We start from the raw sequence: 9,791 nt of genomic DNA on the forward strand, positions 1-9,791 counted from the left end.
TGTCCAGAAATCACCGAGGACGTGGGACTGAGCAGTAACCGCGCCCCCGAACAGGTAAGGAATCTTCCGGCCGAACATACTATCTCTCATTTGTTACGAAGTTATTTCTGAGAGTTTGCTTTTTGACCAGGACTGGATAACAAAGGCGAAGTTGATTCGGTGTTCGGCGCCCCTCCCTGAGGGTTTGGACAATCCGGTATTGGAAAAGATGCTCCATGTCGCACCTTGCCCGGAGCCCTTGAAGGAAGATACTAGGGAGGATAATACGGGCGGACGCGGGCCCCCAACGCTGCCCACTCTAACCGAGGGAGCGAGCGTCTCCATGAAGGAAGACGACCGGAGGAGGAAAAGGACTGCGCCCGGGGATTCGGAAGCCGAAGCTTCCAAACGGGAGAAGAAGTCTCCCACAGAGGGTCCTACCTTGGGGGTGCTTTTGCCGGACAAAGTCTGCGGGGGGATCAATTCTCCAGCGAGTTGTAAGTGACCCGAAATACATTAATAGTACAGGTATGACCTCTTTTTCTTCTGAGAAAATAACCACCGCATTTATTTTTGCAGTTCAGGCCTTAGCCCCTCTCAAATGAGCTCGTCTTCGGGGGATCTTCTTCCAGAGATGATGGAGAGCAAAACGCCTCCTCCGGACTCCTCCGCTCCAGAAGCGGGTGACGCCGAAGTGTCGTCGCGGAGGGCCTCTCCGAGGCCGGTGAGGCCAGAAGATAATCCCATTGACCCCCGAAGCTCCCAGTGTCCGGCTCCCAAGGAGAGCAGACAAAAGGGCCCGGCACCGTCTGGTGTGCGATCGGATGTTCTGAGGGGGTTGGTGGGGCGAGCGGCCATCTCAGATGAACACCGTATGCTGATGGATATGGTGATGGAGAGAATCTCGTCCGCCGAAAGCGAATTGCATGAAGCTTTTATGAGTCTATTGACAGGCTTTGAGGTACATAAAATAATGTATGATAATACTACACATGCTAGGTGTGCCCTGTGTAGACAGTAGCCTCTGAGACTCTGGTTGTCGTCGGAAACGACGACGAACAGAGGATCATATTCCCAGGTAATAACCATACCGCCTCTATGTGCAGGTGATGGAAGCTCCGGTGGCTAGCCGGACTAGCGAGTTTGCCCATTTAAAACGGCAGTTGGATGCGGCAGACGCCAACATCGAGCTTGTTAACAAAAAGCTTGACGAGGCATAGGGTAAGTGTCATTATCTGGTAAATGCCACATAGTAAGAGCAGCATGATGCCAGTATTTTTAATATGTTGTGACTGCAGATGGAGCTGCCACTGTTGAAGCCTTGCGGGCAGAACTTGCCCGAGCCAAGGAACAAGCGAGGTTTGGTAATGCGGCTGCTTTCAAGGCGGCCGAAGAGTTGAAAGCCGAGAAGGCCGCGCATGGCGAGAGCCGAGATAAGATGGCCAAGATGGCCATAGAATTAAAAGCCGCCGCCGACCGTTGCCGGGTTCTTGAAAAGGAAAACCTAGTGAAGGCATCGGACTTTGAGAAGGCTACTGCAACAAGGAAAGACATCCGCTCTGCTATGAGGGCGAAGAAGGAGGAGCTGCGGGAAGCCGGGGATATTGTAGCTGGGAAATCCTTTATGTTGCGGAGGAAGTTCGGAGATCGACGGTATGCCCCTCTGGATCGGCTGTGGAGTTCAGAGGATGTGTATATGGATTTAGCGGCGAGCGCTGCCGATGCGGTCAAGTACTTCCAGGGTCAGACGGACCATGAAGTGGACCAGCTGTTTTGGACACAATTCCATTCTTTCGAGCGTCCGCTTTCGTTGACTGACCAATTAGCCGAATGGGCCGAACTGAATAGGTTGTCCGGACGCGCCATGAGGTCTGTTGTGGATCAGCTGTGGCCGGAAAGGCCAAAACCGAATAGCTATTTCAGCTTGGTGCAGCAGTTCCTTGACGTGGTGCCATGCATTAATGCGATGAAGAGGTCAGCGTGCATAGAGGGCTCACGGATGGCCTTTGCCCGTGTTAAAGCTTACTGGGCGGAGATGGATGCTACCACTGTTGCAGCGCGGGATTCGGCCATAAGCCGAATGGCTGCTGAGCACTACTTTGAAGAAGTTCTTGAGGGTGCTCGTTTGATAGAGACCCAATGCTCAAAAAATATTATGTTTGAGTGATATGTAATCTCATTGTAAGCGAAATGCTTTTATAGATTTTTATAAGGCTATTTTTACACGTTTGCCTAAAAGTAATATGATGCCTCCTGGGCGGCCGTTTATGTATACATGTGTATAACCTGAAAGATTGCAGCCGTCGGCTTCAACCCCCACGCATATAATGCGGAGGTTCTCACAAAAAACACACGTTCACACTTAACCCAACGTCTTGGTCCTATTAAGGAGGTGATAGTGGAGCGAGCGAGGCAACCAGACTACTATGCTTTAACACTTTCACTTAGCCATAGGAGTTTGACAGTGGGGCTACTAGATAGCCCCTGGTGGCTCCGCACTCTCCCGATTCCGGGGTGCATACATGCCTGGACGGAAAACGGCCCTTCGTTAAGGCGGAGGAATTCTAACATTCCAATAGGTCATCGAGTGGTTGACCAGTCTCACGCTATATCATGACAGTCAGTTTTCAGCTTTCTCTATTGAGGTGCTCGTCCGGATGAACCAGGGCACAATCGCGGTAGTTCTCCTGGTGCTACCTTAGCCGGTAAAGCGGAACATAAGGCACCAAAACACAGGAGCCGGGCAAACCCAACATTTAACCAAAGACAATGATTCGGAGCTGATGCATATAGGGCCAAACTCGCGATGCCGAGCACTCCCTAAGGTATTCGGTCTTTGTGGTATAAACCGGGCCTAAATAATGGCCTTTGTAAGAAGCCCCTTGTGTCCAGGTACGTGCATTGTTCTGGCGTGGCCACATGCCAAGACGTCAGCATCCTTCTCAATGATGGATATATATCAACAAGAGACAGTAAAAAAGGTTTACGCAGGGTCTTAATCTAAAAAGAATCCTTGGAGCGGGTCCCTGCTGCACGTCTGCGCCTGTGTCTCCGTTGTGCAGTATCCTGGACGGGTGTAGCATGATGATCGTCTGTAAAAGAGAGGAACTTAGGTGAAAAAGTTGCCGTGCAAAAAGATAGTTTTTAAAGAAACCATGTATAATTCAAGATGAGAAAAAATTGCCACTTGTCTGCGTGCGTTGAGCCCCTTGTATTGACAAATAGGGGTGTGACCGCTTATTCGGTATAAATAGCGGCGCCGGACTTGATTAGTTGTGTCTGAGGTCTTGACGACCTATTGGATGCTTTCGCTGGTCCGGGCGCCTTTAGTGTGCGGCTGCCAAGGCAGCAGCACTCTCTTCGGCGCGCAGAGATCGCTTGATATTTCCATTCACTGAAATGATGCCACGTGGACTGGGCATCTTGAGTGTGAGGGAGGCGTAGTGTGGTATTGCATTAAAGCGAGCGAAAGCTTCGCATCCGAGCAGTGCTTGATAGCCACTTTGGAACGGAGCGATGTGGAAGGTTAAATGCTCGCGACGGAAGTTATCGGGGGAGCCGAATATAACTTGTAGTAGGAGGGAGCCCATACAACGAGCCCCTGGGCCTGGCATTACTCCTTTAAAGGTAGTATTGCTATGGCGAATTTTTTTTGGGTCTAACCCCATCCCATGGATTGTATCCTGATATATTAGGTTTAGATTGCTGCCACCGTCCATCAAGACTCGTGTGAAGTGATATCCGCCAATTACTGGGTCTAATACCAGGGCAGCCCATCCTGCGCATCGGATACTTGCTGAGTAATCGCGATGGTCGAAAGTGATCGGTTGAGACGACTAGTGGCAGGACTTCGCGGTGACAGGCACTTGGGTATATTTTCCTAGGAGTGTCGCGTTGTTTTTTCGCCTATCACGTGTAACACGTTTACTGTTTTGACTTCTGCTGGAAATTTCTTTTGTTCCCTAGTGTCTTTCTTGGGAGGCTCGTCCTCGTCTTCACTTGGTGTATCCTCCCCCTTGTGTACGGCGTTGAGCTTGCCGGACTGCTTAAAACCCAACATTCTCTATGGGTATGATTAGCAGGTTTACCAGGGGTACTATGGATCTGACATACTTGGTCCAGAATTTTGTTGAGGCTGGACAGTTCATCCCTGGTGCCTTTAGAGGGCGGCTTTTGCTGACCTGGCCGAGAGCTTTTGAATCCGGCGTTTACTGTCGTGCCCTTCGTGATGTCTTCTTTATTCCGGCGTTTGTTATTGCTGTTGCACCGTGATTTCCCGTTTCCATCTCTAACTTCAGATGTACTGGGGTCGCTGCTGCTGCATCTGGCTAGCCAGCTGTCCTCACCCGCACAAAAGCAGGTCATGAGGTTTGTTAATGCAGCCATTGTTCTCGGCTTATTTTGGCCAAGGTGTCTGGCGAGCCATTCATCACGGACGCTATGCTTAAAAGCTGCCAAGGCTTCAGCGTCTGGACAGTCAAAAATCTGGTTCTTTTTTGTAAGAAACCTGTTCCAAAGCTTTCGGGCTGACTCTCCGGGCTGTTGAGTTATATGACTCAAATCGTCCGCATCCGGAGGTCAGACATAAGTCCCTTGAAAATTTGCCCGAAAGGCGTCTTCGAGTTCTTCCCAACTTCCAATGGAGCTTTCGGGGAGCCCTTTAAGCCAGTGACGAGCTGGCCCTTTGAGCTTCGGGGGTAAGTACTTGATGGCGTGGAGATCATCTCCTCAAACCATATGGATATGAAGGATATAGTCCTCAATCCAGACCCCAGGGTCTGTTGTTCCGTCGTATGCCACTATGTTTACGGGTTTGAATCCCTCTGGAAATTCATGGTCCAGCACCTCATCGGTGAAACATAGGGGGTGTGCGGCACCCCTATAGCTGGATGTACCGTGTTGTTTGGATGTTTGTTGTGTTGCATTGTATGCTGGGGCGTGCTTGCGTGGTCCATAAATGGATCTTGTTGTGTCGTCCTTTGGGTGCGAGCCCTCGCATGGGTCGCATGTTCTATTGTGAGTGCGTTGTATGCCGCTCTGTGTTGGTAGAGGGGTCGTCTATCCGACCAGGTGGATGATTTGATATTTGGTTGTGCGGGGTTCTGAAGCCTCCTCATCGAATTCAGTTAGCAGCTTTCGCTTTGGGTAGCTCTTGGAGGGGCGATTGTCGCCGTACCTTGCTGCTGTGTTGAGTATTTTACTCCATCTGACTTGGAGTGTGTCTTGCACAGCCTTGAGCCTTTGCTTTTGCTTTTTAAGACTCCTCGCGGTGGCAACAAGCCTTTTAAGGGCATTCTGCTGCTCTGGGTGCCTGTCCGGCATTATGTCGTCCGGACTATTATCCTTGATAGAATTTGTTTGTTCGGTTTGATTATCCGGATTGCCGTTGTCCGGCAGCGGTTCACCCTGCTCCAGCGCTGGGTCTGTGTGATCATTATTTCTGTCGAGGCGGGATTTGGGGCGGCGCTTGCGTTGCCGCTTTGACTGCTTCTTGAGGGAACAAGCCTTCGATGCGTCCTTCCGCTCCTCGTCGTCATCTTTTGGTGTGTCCACCATGTATACGTCATATGATGAGGTGGGCGGTGATTCTTCTTTGCCTCCCGCATCGTCGTCCATACCGTGGATGTTTTCAGAGTCGAAGTCGAGCATGTCGGTTAAATCGTCGACAGTGGCTGAAAAGTGGGTGGTGGGTGGGCTTTGAATTTCTTCATCGTCCGTATCCCAACCTTGCTGACCGTAGTCCGGCCAGGGCTCTCCTGATAAAGAGAGAGACTTTAGTGTCTTCAGAATATTGCCGAAAGGCGAGTGCTGAAAGATGTCCGCGGCAGTAAACTCCATGATCGGCGCCCAGTCGGATTCGATCGGCAGGGGCGCGGAGGGTTCAGAGTCCGGAGAGGAGTCCGGCTCCTTGGGGTCACGAGTCTCGCTGAGTGCGGGGCTGGTGTTCGGCTCGATGGCCATTGGGATCGCAGCCCCCGAGGGGCGTCCAACCACCCATCCCCGATCGGCGAAGTTGGCTCTGAATTAAGGGTCGAAGCTGATGTGGGTGCGGCCTCCAGGGCACTGTTTGGCGGCAGAGCTAGATCATGTCGTCATGACCGTGCGGCGCGCTCAGCAGTGGCTCGAATCCGTCGAAGATCAAGTCCCCACGGATGTCAGCCGTGTAGTTTAAACTTCCAAATCTGACCTGACGGCCAGGGGCATAGCCTTCGATCTGCTCCAGATGGCCAAGTGAATTGGCCCGCAGTGCATAGCCACCAAAGACGAAGATATGTCTGGGGAGGAAGGTCTCACCCTAGACTGCATCGCTATTGATGATCGTAGGAGCCATCAAACCTCACGGCGACGACACCGAGGAACTCTCAATGAAAGCACCAATGTCGGTGTCAAAACCGGCGGATCTTGGGTAGGGGGTCCCGAACTGTGCGTCTAGGCCGGATGGTAACAGGAGGCAAGGGACACGAAGTTTTACCCAGGTTCGGGCCCTCTTGATGGAGGTAAAACCCTACGTCCTGCTTGATTAATATTGATGATATGGGTAGTACAAGAGTAGATCTACCACGAGATCGGAGAGGCTAAACCCTAGAAGCTAACCTATGGTATGATTGTTGTTCTGTATGTTGTCCTACGGACTAAGACCCTTCGGTTTATATAGACACCGGAGAGGGTTAGGGTTACACAAAGTCGGTTACAATGGTAGGAGATCTACATATCCGTATCGCCAAGCTTGCCTTCCACGCCAAGGAAAGTCCCTTCTGGACACGGGACGAAGTCTTCAATCTCGTATCTTCATAGTCCAGGAGTCCGGCTGAAGGTATAGTCCGGCCATCCGGACACCCCCTAATCCAGGACTCCCTCAATATTACTTACCTTTGTTCTCCTCGAGCTGCCTCTTGGCAAGGCCGAGCTCTTTCTCGGACCGCTCGAGGTTCTGCTTCAGTGCGGCGACCTCCGCAGTCAGTGCGGCAGAGGTCAGCAGCGAAGCCTGCATACGCATAGAGACATAATTATATTAGACTCCTGAAGATATTATTTGATCCTTTATTCGGCTTTTCTTTGTGAACACCAAACAGAGCATCAGGGGCTACTGTCTATGCGGTAATATTTTTCCTATATTTTAAATACTTACCTCAAAGCCTGTTAGAAGGCTGGCACAGGGTTCAGTCAGTCCGCTCTTGGCGGACTGAACCTTCTTGATCACCGCTCTCATAATAGTGCGGTGCTCTTTGTCGATGGAAGCGCCGCGAAGCGCTTCCAGCAGGTCATCCGGTGCCTCTGGTTGGACAGAGGTCACCAGCACGGACGGCTTTCCCCTCTTGGAAGAGGGCCTCCTGCCCGAGTCCGGAACCACTGGAGGTTCCGGCGTGGTGTTCGGCTGAGGGCCGAACTTGGAGCCCTTGGGAGCCTTGCTCCCTTTGCTCCGGGAGTCCGGAAGGTCGCCTTGAGGTGCCTCCGGGACTATCTCCCCCCAGCTCGGTGCCCCTTGAGACAATACCTCGGCATTGTCCGTAGGGCAAGGAGAGGAAACGGTTGGAAGTGTATCACTGTTCATGTCCAACGAGTCCAAGGAACTGTCCGACGAGGATACATCGATACGGGCTTGGGGCGGACTGCATAATCATATTTGATGTTAGGAGAAGCAGTGCAACAAAAGTATGCTATGAGTTACTTTGGTATCCGAATACTTACGACTTCGCCAGGGGCTTGGCCCTGAGCAGCCACTCGTCTTCGCCATCGGCAGCGGTGGTGGAGCAGTCCGGAAGGAGAGTCCTTCCCTTATTGGACCCTTCGGCCTCCCTGGTTGGGGCGGACTTCTGTTTCTTGTCTCCCCCGGCTGGAGGGGGAGAATATTCATCTTCCTTCTCCTTGTTTTCACGGGAGGAGTGCGCCTTGGAGTTATCTGACGATGTGTCCGATACCACCTGGCGCCGGGAACACTTTCGGGTTCCCGTGGCCTTCTTCTTGGTCTTCTTCGGCACCTCATAAGGAGCCGAAGTTCGCGTCTCCGTCAGGAGAGCATCTGCGGGGTCTTTGGGCAGAGGGGTCGGGCAGTTAATCTGCTCCGATGTCTCCACCCAGTCCTGTCAAAGGCATGGGAGCTCAGACCTCGCACATGATTAAGCTATGGGAAATAAATACCCTATGTACAGAGCTTACCGGATTCGCAGGGCGCTTCGCGCTTAACCTGCTGTCCTCGGTAAGAGAAGGGGGGACCTCGGCGCCCTTGAATATCACCTTCCAGACGTCCTTATGCGTCGTGTCTAAGAGCTCGCACAGAGTCTAGTGCTGGGCCGGGTCGAACTCCCATAAGTTGAAAGCAAGTTGTTGACACGAGAGGATCCGACTGAAGAGCATGACCTAGACTATGTTGACAAGCTTAAGCTTCTTGCTTGTCATGTTCAAGATACACTTCTGGAGTCCGTCCAGCTCCACTAATGAGCCCCAAGATAGGCCCTTCTCCTTCCAGGAAGTGAGCTGCGTGGGGATTCCGGATCGAAACTCTGGGGCCGCCACCCAGTTGGCGTCGCGCGGCTCGGTGATGTAGAACCACCCCGATTGCCACCCCTTTATGGTCTCCACAAAGGAGCCCTCAAGCCATGTCACGTTGGGCATTTTGCCCACCATGGCGCCACCGCATTCCGCTTGTTGGCCGCCTACTACCTTCGGCTTGATATTGAAGGTCTTCAGCCACAGGCCGAAGTGGGGCCGGATGTGGAGTAAAGCCTCGCACACGATGATGAACGCCGAGATGTTGAGGATGAAATTCGGGGCCAGATCATGAAAGTCCATCCCATAATAGAACATAAGGCCACAGATGAATGGATGGAGGGGAAACCCCAGTCTGCGGATGAAGTGGGGGAGGAAAACCACCCTTTCGTGAGGTTCCGGGGTAGGGACGATCTGCCCCGCGGCTGGCAGCCGGTGCGCGATATCCGCGGCTAAGTATCTAGCTCCACGTAGCTTTTTGATGTGTCCCTCCGTGACGGAGGAGGCCATACACTTGCCTCCTGCTCTGGACATGTTTGGAGAGAGTTGAGGAGAGGGATGTGTACTTGGGCGCTGGAGCTCGAGTGCGCGAGAATGGATGAGCTAGGAGGAAGAAGGCGTGGGTAGAAAAAGGTGAGACCTTATCCCTTTATAAGGGCGGACGAAACTATGCGCCCCCACCAGCCTGGTAAAACTTGCTTATCCCCCAAGCGCCATAATTGATGGCGCGGTTGGGTTACCCATGTCCGTATTAATGGGAATCCCGTAATAAAGGGACATGATCTTTGCTTTGACAAGACGTGCCAAGGAAACCTCCTCGCGAAACACGCTGAGATTGGTTATGAAAAATGATTCGAATAAAGACCTGGTTGTGGTATGATGCCACACTATGGGGTACGTCAGCAGATTAGATTTGTGTAAATATTATTCCCTCTACAGTGGTATGTGGAACTTATTTTGCAGAGCCGGACACGATCCTCGTGTTCGAAATCTTCTATGAAGTATTCAGAGGAGGAACCTGCCTTGCAATACCGAAGACAATCTACGCGCCGGACTCATCGTCATTAAAGCCTGGTTCAGGGGCTACTGAGGGAGTCCTGGATTAGGGGGTATCCGGACAGCCGGATTATATCCTTTGGCCGGACTGTTGGACTATGAAGATACAAGATTGAAGACTTCGTCCCGTGTCCAGATGGGACTCTCCTTGGCGTGGAAGGCAAGCTTGGCAATACGGATATGTAGATCTCCTTCCTTGTAACAGACTCTGTGTAACCCTATCCCTCCCCCCCCCCCAGTGTCTATATAAACCAGAGGATTTTAGTCCG

The sequence above is a fragment of the Triticum dicoccoides genome, chromosome 7A (assembly GCF_002162155.2).
Source record: "Triticum dicoccoides isolate Atlit2015 ecotype Zavitan chromosome 7A, WEW_v2.0, whole genome shotgun sequence".
NCBI lineage: Eukaryota > Viridiplantae > Streptophyta > Magnoliopsida > Poales > Poaceae > Triticum > Triticum dicoccoides.